Here is an 11,900-nt window from a genome sequence, read left to right on the forward strand (position 1 = left end):
GATAGGACGAGAGGAAATGGCCTCAAGTTGCGCCAGGGGAGGGTTAGATTGGATGTGAGGAAAAACTTCTTTACTGAAAGAGTGGTGAAACATTGGAAGAGGCTGCCCAGGGAAGTGGTGGAGTCCCCATCCCTGGAGGTATTTAAAAGACGTGTAGATGAGGCGCTTAGGGACATGGTTTAGTGGGTGGTGGTGTTGGGTCGATGGTTGGACTCGATGATCTTAGAGGTCTTTTCCAACCTCAATGATTCTATGATTCTATGATTCTATGATAACTGAACTTGCTTTTCTGCATGAACCTCTGAGGACTGCTTGTTTGTGGCATTGTCTTCAAATCCCTCGGCTCCCTTGTTTGCAGCTGAGCAACCACCCTTCCTCATCCTGTGTGTTTGCCTTTATTTGCTCCTTCTGCAGCCTAATTCAGATGTTAAGCCGTCCCAATCACAAGCCACGTGGAAGGAATAGTTGACATGCCACACATTGCTCATGACATAGTTCTCATGCAACATCACTGCTCATCCTGTCTCTCTTCATTTGACTGAGTTTTTCTAAAATGTCAAATATCTAGGGAAAGAGTTGTTCTATTTTTTATAGAAACACTTCTATCATTGCTTAAAAACCGGTAGGAAACATTAATCTTCATATACAAGGATACAGTTCTGAAAACCCTTCATGAGCACAGCTCTGTAGCATTTGTATTGTCAGTATATGAGATCAGACTGATCTTTGACCTTCTAGATCCTTTTCTGCTTGCTTTCATTTTCTTTGACATCTTCCTCCTTCATTTCTATTTCAGCTCCTCTTCAGTTACTTTGCTACCTACTTCCAAATTTCAGTCTCCATCTGCTCTGCTTCTTCCAAACAGTGGCACTTGCAAGTCACGTCCCCAGTCTGTTCTTTTCATGAACTAAGTTTTGGTCTGGCTAACAATGATTTTTGTGTGTGTCATGGTGCTCTCTTATTACCTCTGGAAGGGGGAATTTAAAAGATGTATTTTCTCAAAAACCTAAATACTGGACCTTTTGGTGCTGAATGTTTCTATTATACAGAATGTCAGATAGCACTGTAAGTACTATAGTATAATGCCATGGGAGAGATCCAAAATCTAACACATTTACCAGCTGGGGGGAAAAAAGTGATTTAAAAATGTTCCCTAGAGAGCGAGGTTGAATCCTTCCAAACAAAGACTTCAGCATTATTTGCAATAATGGCAGGCTGAAGTTTGTATGTACATTGTGCTCTGCTAATTCTAGTCTCCTATACAAAGCAAGGGATTGGAATGCATATTCCAGTCATCTCTTGTGAAATCCATTTAAGAAAGATTACTCTTATTTTCACTTGGAATTATCCTTAGTTCCAGTAGGATACCCAGAAGGAGAAAATACCCAGTAGTTCTCCAAGGCTCAAAGGCAATGCTATGTGTATAAAAGATGTAAAATTATGTCCGTTCTCCATGCAAAACTTCTGAGAAACAAGAAAATTCAGGTTCAAAATCATGTCACACTTGCCAAAGTTCCTGGGAACTTGCAGCCCAGACTTTGGACTGGGGTATTTCAGACCTTAAAGTGGTAGCCCCAGCAACACTAGCAAATAATTTCTGTACCGCTCTGAGTGGAGAAATAGTTTGATTCAAGTGTTGCTTGTCCTCACCACAGCTATTTTTACAGAAACCCACAAGATTTTACTGGCTGGAATCGATGGCATATGAATTCTGCTCTCCAAGGAGTGTGAAGAACAGCAGTTCTAGCAGTTTCATTTCCTGACTGATGGCAAAAAAAAAGTAAAAAAGACGGAGAGAGCGACCAGTGTGACACATAACTGCTATACTGGATCTTGTGGTATCACTTAAATAGAGAGGCAGGGTGCAGCTCAGCTGTCTGTAACCACAGAAACAGCAAATGTTATTTGGAAGGAAGAAGGAAGTACAACCAAATCTACTACGTCTCAAACCTGACAGTGTCTCTTTAAAATGTTCTTAAACCTGTTTAACACACCCCTACTTTTCACCACTCCCTGGGAACATGCACCTCTTATAGCAACTTGTAAATCAAGAAAAACCATACCCAGCAATTTATTCTCCAGTGTGTGGTGGCTACTTTCACACACCCAACCTGGCCATGTAATTAAGCTACAACATAGCTCGCTGACTTGAGTCATCAGTTTGGCATGAGTTTAGCACTATGAGTTTAAAAGTTTCAAATATTCTGGACCAGAATTGCATATATCAAAATGAAAACTAAGAAAAGATAAAGAATTCAAAGATTGTGATTTAGGCACAATACTATGGAGGTTCTTCTGCTTACAGGTTCACAGAAGATGCCAAACCTTTTATACCGGTTTGTCTGCAGCTCAGGGTTCTGAAAAGAGTGAATACAGTCACCTAAAAGTAAAGCAGCTAAACCCAAAAATTCAAGTCTTACTGTTGCTATAGCTAGAGGGTTCAAATCCCAAAAGATCTGACCTATTCCTTCCAAAAATAGAAGGAATATTTCCTTTGTACCCATGAATGAAAGGGATGGAACTGCCAGGAAAGCACAATGATTTTTTGGCTTCTCTCTCTCCTCTCGTCTTGCAATTTCTCTGTGGGTCAGACTCCCACATGGCCAGATTATAGCTTCCTTGTCACACTTTTTGTGTAAGTGGCCACAGTGCAGTAGAGAAGCTGTTTTCTACAATGCATCAAAATAGAAGGAATATTTCCTTTGTACCCATGAATGAAAGGGATGGAACTGCCAGGAAAGCACAATGATTTTTTGGCTTCTCTCTCTCTCTCCTCGTCTTGCAATTTCTCTGTGGGTCAGACTCCCACATGGCCAGATTATAGCTTCCTTGTCACACTTTTTGTGTAAGTGGCCACAGTGCAGTAGAGAAGCTGTTTTCTACAATGCATCACAGGACATGCAGTTTGCTTGAGAATGAGACAAATTTTGATGTAGTATAGATGCAGTACCGCTGAGGCTGCAGAATGAGCTTTGCGACTTGAATTTTGGCCAGACACAGAGAAAAAAAAATCTGCATGCTTGTTTCCTTTTCCTTTTGATTTGGCAAGAAGTCATTGCTTTCTGCAAGAGCAAAAATTTTATTCGAAATCCTGCCATAACATGGGATTCATCTGACATGTCTAGGTGTTTACAGTGTAGATGCCTACATCTGACTTGTCATCTTAGGCTCCCTTTCAAGACGGTGGAGAGAAATAGTAACTTCTAGAGCCCAATGCTCTGACCTACTTTAGTCATCTACATTAGAGCAAGATGGATTACATTTCGGGTGTCTTGAGTGACAAACGTAGAGGTAGGAGCCTAGCTTTTGATGTAGCCTAGCTTTTTTGTTAAATAGGGCCTGTGATGGGAAGTCTCACCCAGCTCTGAGGAAACAAGTGCTTGAAAATAGCTGTCACCAGTTTGGCTTCTCCTTTCATTGAGTAGAATTCAGATTATTTACTTAGACATTAATTGGCATTTAGTTTTCTCAGGCTGATAGCCTGCATGAGGATCCAGAGCAGCCCACTCTTGAAATTACTGGGTTCTTCACAGTATGATCCTATAGCACTGTGGCAGGATCTGGAACTTCAGGAACTGATCTGGGACTCCATGATTGCATCCAGATAATAATAATAATTCTGTTCTGACTCTTTCCCTTGTAATATCACTCAAATGATTTTGAAATCATCCTGTTTTAAAGCCCAGCCTTGTTTCCATTGCACTTAACAACAGCAGCAACAAAAACAAATGAAAAAACCTTCAGCTCAATTCTTCGTGTACTGAACATTAAAATTCATGAAAAAGATTTTTTTCTGCCAATATTCTTTCCAAAGTACTCACAGTTTTGAAAACAATTATTCAGAAGAATATAATTTACTCAGAATAAAAGGGAAGGAGAAGTTGGTATTTAAAATATATTAACTTCCTCACCATTGTAACAGTCTATTGGCCAGTTTATATCACAGGACAAGTATTTTGTAAAGGCAAGAAGAGAGCTCAGTTGTTTCTTCAGCTTCTCAGCCCGTGAAGCCCTACTTGCAGATGTGTTAATTTAGGGAATGTATTCTCCTTTCTTTCACATAGTTCTGTTTGTGATTGAAATCTGCACCTGAAATTTATTCCTTGGAATATGCTTGGAAATGCTATTAGTCCTTCTAATTCTGTTGATAAGGATGTACAATGAGACAGCTGAATTCTACTTCAGAGAAGCTGGGAGGGGAATGTGGAGGGAAGATGCTACTTCTGTGATACCATTTTCTATTTTACTCCTGCAGATGACCTACATTTCAACACATATTATAAATCTGCCTTGCTATTTTATCTGTTATTTGAACAGATGAGCAATTTTATTTGTCTGCAAAGTTATTCATGAGTAAGGAAAGTGTCTTAAACGTGCTAACAAAATACAGTGCTCTCCATATTTACATATATACATACTCTCCATGTCTGTCGTGTAACTAGAGAATAAATTCAGTCTGAAGAAACTCAAATGACAGTGCTGAATGACTCTCAGCTGAGGGGCTGAATGACAGCCCCTTCACTAAGGAGACTGGCTTATTTTAATACCTAAAGCAAAGGAAAGTGTCTTAAACGTGCTAACAAAATACAGTGCTCTCCATATTTACATATATACATACTCTCCATGTCTGTCGTGTAACTAGAGAATAAATTCAGTCTGAAGAAACTCAAATGACAGTGCTGAATGACTCTCAGCTGAGGGGCTGAATGACAGCCCCTTCACTAAGGAGACTGGCTTATTTTAATACCTAAAGCATCAACATTCTACAAAAATTTGGTATCACCTTGATTGTCTTGCTAATTGTTTACATCAACACCAAAGAATTAGGAAATAATTTAAATGTAATTTTAGTTATGTGCCTTATACAAATTTTGATGCCAAATAGCTCTTGTACTGGGGGAGAATTGAAATACACCCTTCTCATACTGTTTGTGATTTTTTAGACCATTTATACCTCCTTTCAGATATCCCTTCACCACACTAAAAGGGTCTTAGCTGATGCATTTGTTCCTTGTGTGGAGAAGTGATTCTGTATCTTTGATCACCTTTTTTGTCCTTCTCTGAACCTTTTTAAGTTCAACTCCATCCTTTCTGGTTCCCATTTTTGGCCTTTGTCTTATTTCTGCAGTTATTGACTTTGGAACGCATTTTCTAACAACTCATCTACAGGAAGCTGTTCTGTGTTAACTCTACCACAGCCAGCATCTTCCAGGAGTGGGGAAAAATCTACCTTTCTTCCATGCTCATATTCAGCATTGATGTGGATAGAGAACAGTATGACAATCTGTTACATTTGGCTGGCATGCATAGCAGTTATGTGTGCCGATAACACTAGTGTGGAACCCACCTGCCAAATGAAGATTTCATTAAATAGGTGGGATATTGGTTCACTGGGTTTTTTTGATTGGTATAAAATTTCCATATAGGTTTTCAAATGACAATCAAATTTTCAATCAACTGATTTGATCCAAATAGTAAAAGAAAGAATCATCATTACAAGAGAAAAGGCTGCTTAGCCCTAGCAGATAATCCCAGCACAATACCAGGACAAGGAGAGAAACCCAATCTATCAGATAAGTGTCATATGAAGTTCCTCACATGGATATCATTTTGTGGGGCAGATACATCTCCTTATCTGCTTCATAAAAAGAACACCCTGGGGGGGGTGTCTCCTATGTATTTACAGTGCCCATGACCAATCAATTGCTATGAGACAATTTCAGATAGGGAGCAGGAAGAAATTTTCCTCCCCGTAACTTTTCCTCCTCTAACATCTTTTAACAAGATGGCTTTCCCTGAGATCAGCACTTTTGGTTCTTACCCAGAGCTCTCTCAGGGGGGATTTTTAGGTGATGGAGATATTATAAAGTCTTTCTTATTCTTTAATGAATAATTCTCACACTCCCACTACTATTGGTCAGAGTCTGATTTTCATTTCTTTAGCCACCCATATGAATGTTCTTTGTTAATTCAGATGACGGTAGCACATTAACAAATAAGCTATTTATCAATAACATAAGCTACAAAACTGGTTACAGCCATTCAGCTGGTACCACACAGATGTCATTTGACTTAGCCAGATTTTCAGCACAATTTTCCTTAGATAACTGATTTTATCAGTAACTCTTTGTGTTCTTTAGCTAAGGTAATGGCAGTGGTGCAAGATCAAGATACACAAGTTTAGCATACTATGGACCAGACTTTCAGGGACTTCTGCAAGATATTTCACTCATTTGCAGAGTAGAGAGGTATTCAAATTGTGGGAAAATCAGGCCCACTAACATTGAAGATTGTGTATCTCCATGAAAAGTGCTGGCAACTGCTATGATTAGCATTTTTCTCTGCCAAGCAATTTTAGAAAGGAAAACAGAAGACTGCTCAGCCATTTTCTGGGGCAACTAGAAGCAGTGAAAAGTTTTAGACATTTTGCATACTGTTTATATCAATTTTTTCTTCCTTCTTTAGCTTATGAACTTTGCCACACCTTTTGGGAGAACAATAGGCTGCCAAATACATCTGCATTGTCACTAAGGCTTTCTTAGCATGTAAAAAATGCATATGAAAAAGCTCTGACAGTGCTCCTTCCTGTACTCAGGAAGGTGTGGTTAAACAACCAGACGGCATACCTTACACTAACCAGCTGAAAGGTCTTCCCCAGGAATGGCAATCTGCAATAGCAGTAGGAAATGTAAGCTGGGCTGGCAAAGGTTAATCCATAAAGCACAACGTTATCCCTAGTGCATTCTGGTGTTTCATATCAGACTTACTGAAATGTTGTACTCACTTTAACAGTAACATAATCTAGTGAAAGTGGCTTTACATTGTCTGCCTCTGCACAACAGCTGTTGCTACGTGAAATTACAAAATTACTCTTCTCTCTACCTATTTTAATCACCCAAGTGATAAAATTCTGAAAAGTACAATACAAAAAGAAAAAGGAGAATTCCATATATAATATCTAAATATTCATTTAGACAGTGGTGGGACCAATATCTCTATGTCATAGTAAAAGGTCTGTAGTGTTATTCTTTCTCCAGTGAATATTTAAACTTTAGGGAGGTAAAAAACTGTGGTATTTGTGTTCCCTCCCACAAAAAATATCTTATAACTCAGTGGTTAAGGTAGTCTGCTGGTAAAAATGGGCTGCTGTCAGAAGGAGGAATGGTTTGAACTTGGATTTAGCCATAGGCTAAGTGACTTTTCCAATTGGTAGGCTGTTGCTTTCTCATCCTGTCCTTTGAAAGGGTTAGGCATGCTTAGAGATGAGCCTTGCATGTGGATTAGGCGGAGGAATTCTGACTTTCTGAGTACCAAGGGAGGAACAAAGTTGTTAAAAAGGACCCCAGGTGCTTGGCACTGCCAGTAGTTGTCCTTTGCAAGGCTGCCCAGGACATTGCTTACCTACCTTTAAAACCTGCATCTTAGTATGAGCTAGGATGCCCATGGAGAAAGGGGGTTTCCATCTCACATCAGATCAGTAGTTTATTTTATTTTAAGATGTCTGTCTAAGAGCAGGAGGACCAGAATCTTCAGGGGAAAGTTACAGAAATCCCATGGGACTGTAATGATAGAGTAACCTGCCTGTGGAAAAAAATCATACTCCTTATTTCTCCCTCTCCTCTCTGTTGCAGTCATGAATGCTACTGGGATTCACACAACTGTTTCTAGTCTGGTTCTGAGTCATACATACCTCTTAGTAAGGGTGTACCCATAGGAAATATGTTCCCTTGGTTAATTATTTTGACCAGGGGTGAAAAGTACCTCTGTACATAAAAGTAGCACAAGTCCCAAGCATCCCCTTGTTTTATGTAGGGCTGGACTGGGAATTAAGGGAGGAGCAGTCCTTGTGTTAGTCACCTTCGAGAGGAAGGTGTCACCCTATGCATGAGCACCACTTCCTTTTCTATGTTAAGTAGTATTATATTTGCTGCACTGGGTTCTTTTTTCCCTAAATGACCCTTCCCCTTTTGACTTAACCTGTTAGAACTGCTGCCTACATATATAGATGTTCTTAGACCAAGCTTAAGCAAGAAAAATGTGCGGGTGGCACAGATGTGCAACCCACTTCCCAAAAGTTACATTAACTACCTGTGTCTGCCTGCTAAACGCTGCCTGGCAGCTGGCCATCGTCCACTGCCGACACCTATCTTTATGTTTTAGAGTGGTTAGTTTTAGTCATCTTTTGATGCAAGTTATGTCGAACACAATTCACTTCGGAAAAATTGGGTCCAATGAATAGGACCATACTAGTTATCTAAGTAGGGGTAGGACCTGGGCTTGAGCAATATCCTCTGTTTGTCCATACCATTATCATGCACTCTCCTTGACACAGTTTTGTTCCTGCCAATTAGTTATCACTGAAAAAAACCTTGGGTACGGATCTCTCTAGTACAAGCCCCGGATTGTTTCCTGTAGAGCGTGGATGAGGCCACACAGTTCTTTCTGGAAAGCAAGTTTAGCGATATAGATACAAACCTCAGGCCAGAGTCTGGGCTTTGGCATGTTTAACTTAATAGGATAAATGTAGCTGTTTTACCTGTATCTTGAAACTAAAAAAGTGGAACAGCACTTGCTAGAATGTCTTTAAATCTTTTGGACACACCAGTTATAATAATAGCATCTTATAACCCAGAACACAACAGTTTACCAATCCTACTTGGAAAGTCTGAAGTATTAAAGGACTTTTCTTTTGGAGGACTGCGTGTATGAAAAGAATATATTCAGTAATGTGTTCCTCCCTTTTTGGGAGGAGTCACAGAATGGTATTTGTCCAAAAAGTTGCCTGCTGAGTCATTGCTCATGCCCATCTCTCTCTTGTGAATCTACATAAAAGCTCAGTAGGGCTAGGCTACATTATGCTATTTTCATATGATGGCCATCCTATAAACCTTAATAAGGATGTGGAGGTAGAATAATATTTTGCAGTATGTTTTGTACTTAAAAATGGAAACACAACAAAAATTGACAAGAAAATCATGCAGAAAAAATGCATCTTATTAGCAATCAAGGGACATAGACTTTGTAGAAAAGTATAAACTAAAGCTAAGTACACAGAACACAACCATCTTGTTCAGAGAAAGGTGGGAATTGGGAAGTACGATAATGTATTGCCACTGTAGGGTGCTACAAGCATTTGACTTTAATAACACCGAATAAGCCATTCAAATCTAAATGATGGCATTTCTGAACTAGTTATGTTTCACTTTTCTGCCAGTGCTACTCTATTTTAAAAGTCAACATCCCCTACTGGCAGTTTCTTAGGAGGCATTTTAAGAATTCTTTGGATGACAAATAAGCCTAAGCCTCCATTGTTGATGAGGTACCTAAAATGAGCTTGCTAGAAATGGCCTCCAAAATATGCTAGCAGTCTAAGTAGCAAGAGATAGTGACCTCTGATTACTAATCAGCAATGTGTCCCTATTGCTTGTTATTAATAAATTAAAAAGAGGAGTTAATGTAGGGAGAAATTCTAAGACATTTTTTGTTTTCTCTCATAAATCATGTCAGGCCATGCACTCTGCTAATGTAAATCAAGCTATCATCAGAATGATTTGGATGGAGTTATATGCTGTTGTATCAGCTGAGGATGTGGCCATTTATGTTTGTATCTATTTTTCAGAAAATTTCCTCTTTTTTCTTGTGAGAATGGCAAGCAAAAGCAGAGTATTTACCTAACTCCCAACGAGCAGGTTACATAGATATTATGGTGATAGGTAGATATGAAATTAGTTACTGACATCACTAAAGCACTTTACTGTTTGTACTAAAAAAAAATTCCTTCAACTCTGATAAATAAATAGTAAAGCATGGCCCAATGCAGTGAACTAGTAGATTAGGTAAATTATATCCTTCGATTAAAAGTCACTGGTGGACAATACAGAGGCATATACATGCTTGTATTTTTTGCATTGCTCTTTTTTGACACTGCTGAAAAATCCGTGTCCAGAATGCTATCTGTTTGTGCTACAACTGGGGAATTTTCTTGCGAGTGAGAAAGAGAATAAGGGAGACACAATTCAAATATAGTCTGAGCAATTAAATTTCACTGTATTTCTATTTCTGTCCCTCTTTCAATTAAATAAGGGCCTTAAACTAGAGAATTAAAACAAAACTGTTCTCTAAACTGGGCTGCAGAACAGTTCACACAATCTGGGAATGGCTGAGTTTGTGTTACATCTTATTTGTTATACTGAGATCCAGAGGAAAAGTTTGAGTTCCTCTGAATTTCTGAAAGCTGAATTTCTGCAGAGTACAGGAAGTTGGTTCTTGGAAAACAGTTATGGGTCACTTTCACTGTATGCTTATGCTGAAAATGTTCAATTCTTGATACATGGCACTGTGTCATATATTCTTTATTCACCAGGTGCAATACTTGTATGTGATTATGACAGAGAAAATCAGATTGAATGATTAGCAGTAAATTGGATTTGCTTTAATCTGAAAAAAAGGTTGGGTTTTTTTCCAGCTTTGAAATATTAAGTAATCAGCATAGCTAACATCAAAAATTCACCATCCATTGAAATTACTGGTTGTTGCAGATCAGTCAATAAAAGATAGCTGGCCTGCTTTATGCTTAAGCTGAGGTCAGTACCATTGTTGGAATTTCTTATATGTATGTATTTTCCTGTAGAGGGTCTGTTCCGTCATGCCAGCTGCTAAAGACTTAGCTAGGACTGTCTTAGAATAAGCCTCTGGCTTATTTTGGGTAGCAGAACTGGCTTGCTATGTCCCATAGTTTCTTCTCTGTGTTCAAAGGTTATAAATACAGGAAAATATCAATTTAATTTCTCCAGACTGTATTGGTTGCATCTCTATTTGTATTTCTCAAACATTTTGGCTAAGGAAGGTAGTGCTGTGAGACAGGTTAAGCATATCTCTGATTTACAAGCAGAACTCTTCTGGTTGAATGTAAAATGATAACAAATGGATATCATCCAGCACTTGGATTGTGAAAGAAAAACACTTCAAAACAAAAAGATGTTCCTAGTCTCAGGTGTTGTTGTTATAAATCAAAGCTATATGTCCATCTCAACTCCAAAAAGATATTCCTAGTCTCAGGTGTTGTTATAAATCAAAGCTATATGTCCATCTCAACTCAAAATGTATGTAGATTTGTTTTTAAGCTAATTCCATTGTGCATTGCTTATGAGGAAAGACATCTGTTTCACTTGGGAGGCATGTGTGTTAAAATTGTAAAATCGTAACATGTCTGCAAAGAGATGCATTCGCAAAATTTTCTTCTTGATTGTAAAAAGATTAACATAGAGTACAGTGTACCTGAACATGCCAGGACTGCTATTTTCACTTTCAGAAACCCGGAAGATGAGATGTACAAAGTTCAGAAAGGTTTGCTTGTTTGTATTCATTAATTCTGAAATTTGTGGTAGTTAGTAGTTTATACTTGGCATTTTCTTGTCTGCTGCTCTGCTTCATCAGCTGTATTTCATCAGATATAACCAATGTTTAGACAATAACTTCACACTACTAAGTACCAAGCCTATGAAGACGTAACCATCAGCAAAAATAAGGGCTAGAAAAATGGCCAAGGAGGCATTTACTAAGTTAACTTGTGTCAGAATTTGCTTTTTTTTGTGTTGAAAGAAATTCTTAATTTTCACAAATGACAATAGGACTAAAGGTTACTCAGAACTTGTATAACCACATCTTCCATATTTCATTACAAAAGCTCCCCAAATATAAAATAAACATGGGCTTGTATAAGCTACTTTAAAAACAGACTCTGTATCTTAAATAGAACCATAGGGTCATATACAGCATTCCTATAAGGAAGTTTATGTTCCTTGCTACTGTATTTATTAATAGTAAGGCAGTTCTTCTTAGTCTACAGAGAAAGGTACTGCAGCCATTGTAAAGGGGGGGGGGGAGGAAAGGCGGCTCCT

The sequence above is a fragment of the Aptenodytes forsteri genome, unplaced genomic scaffold (assembly GCF_000699145.1).
Source record: "Aptenodytes forsteri isolate BGI_AS27 unplaced genomic scaffold, ASM69914v1 Scaffold51, whole genome shotgun sequence".
NCBI classification, from domain to species: domain Eukaryota; kingdom Metazoa; phylum Chordata; class Aves; order Sphenisciformes; family Spheniscidae; genus Aptenodytes; species Aptenodytes forsteri.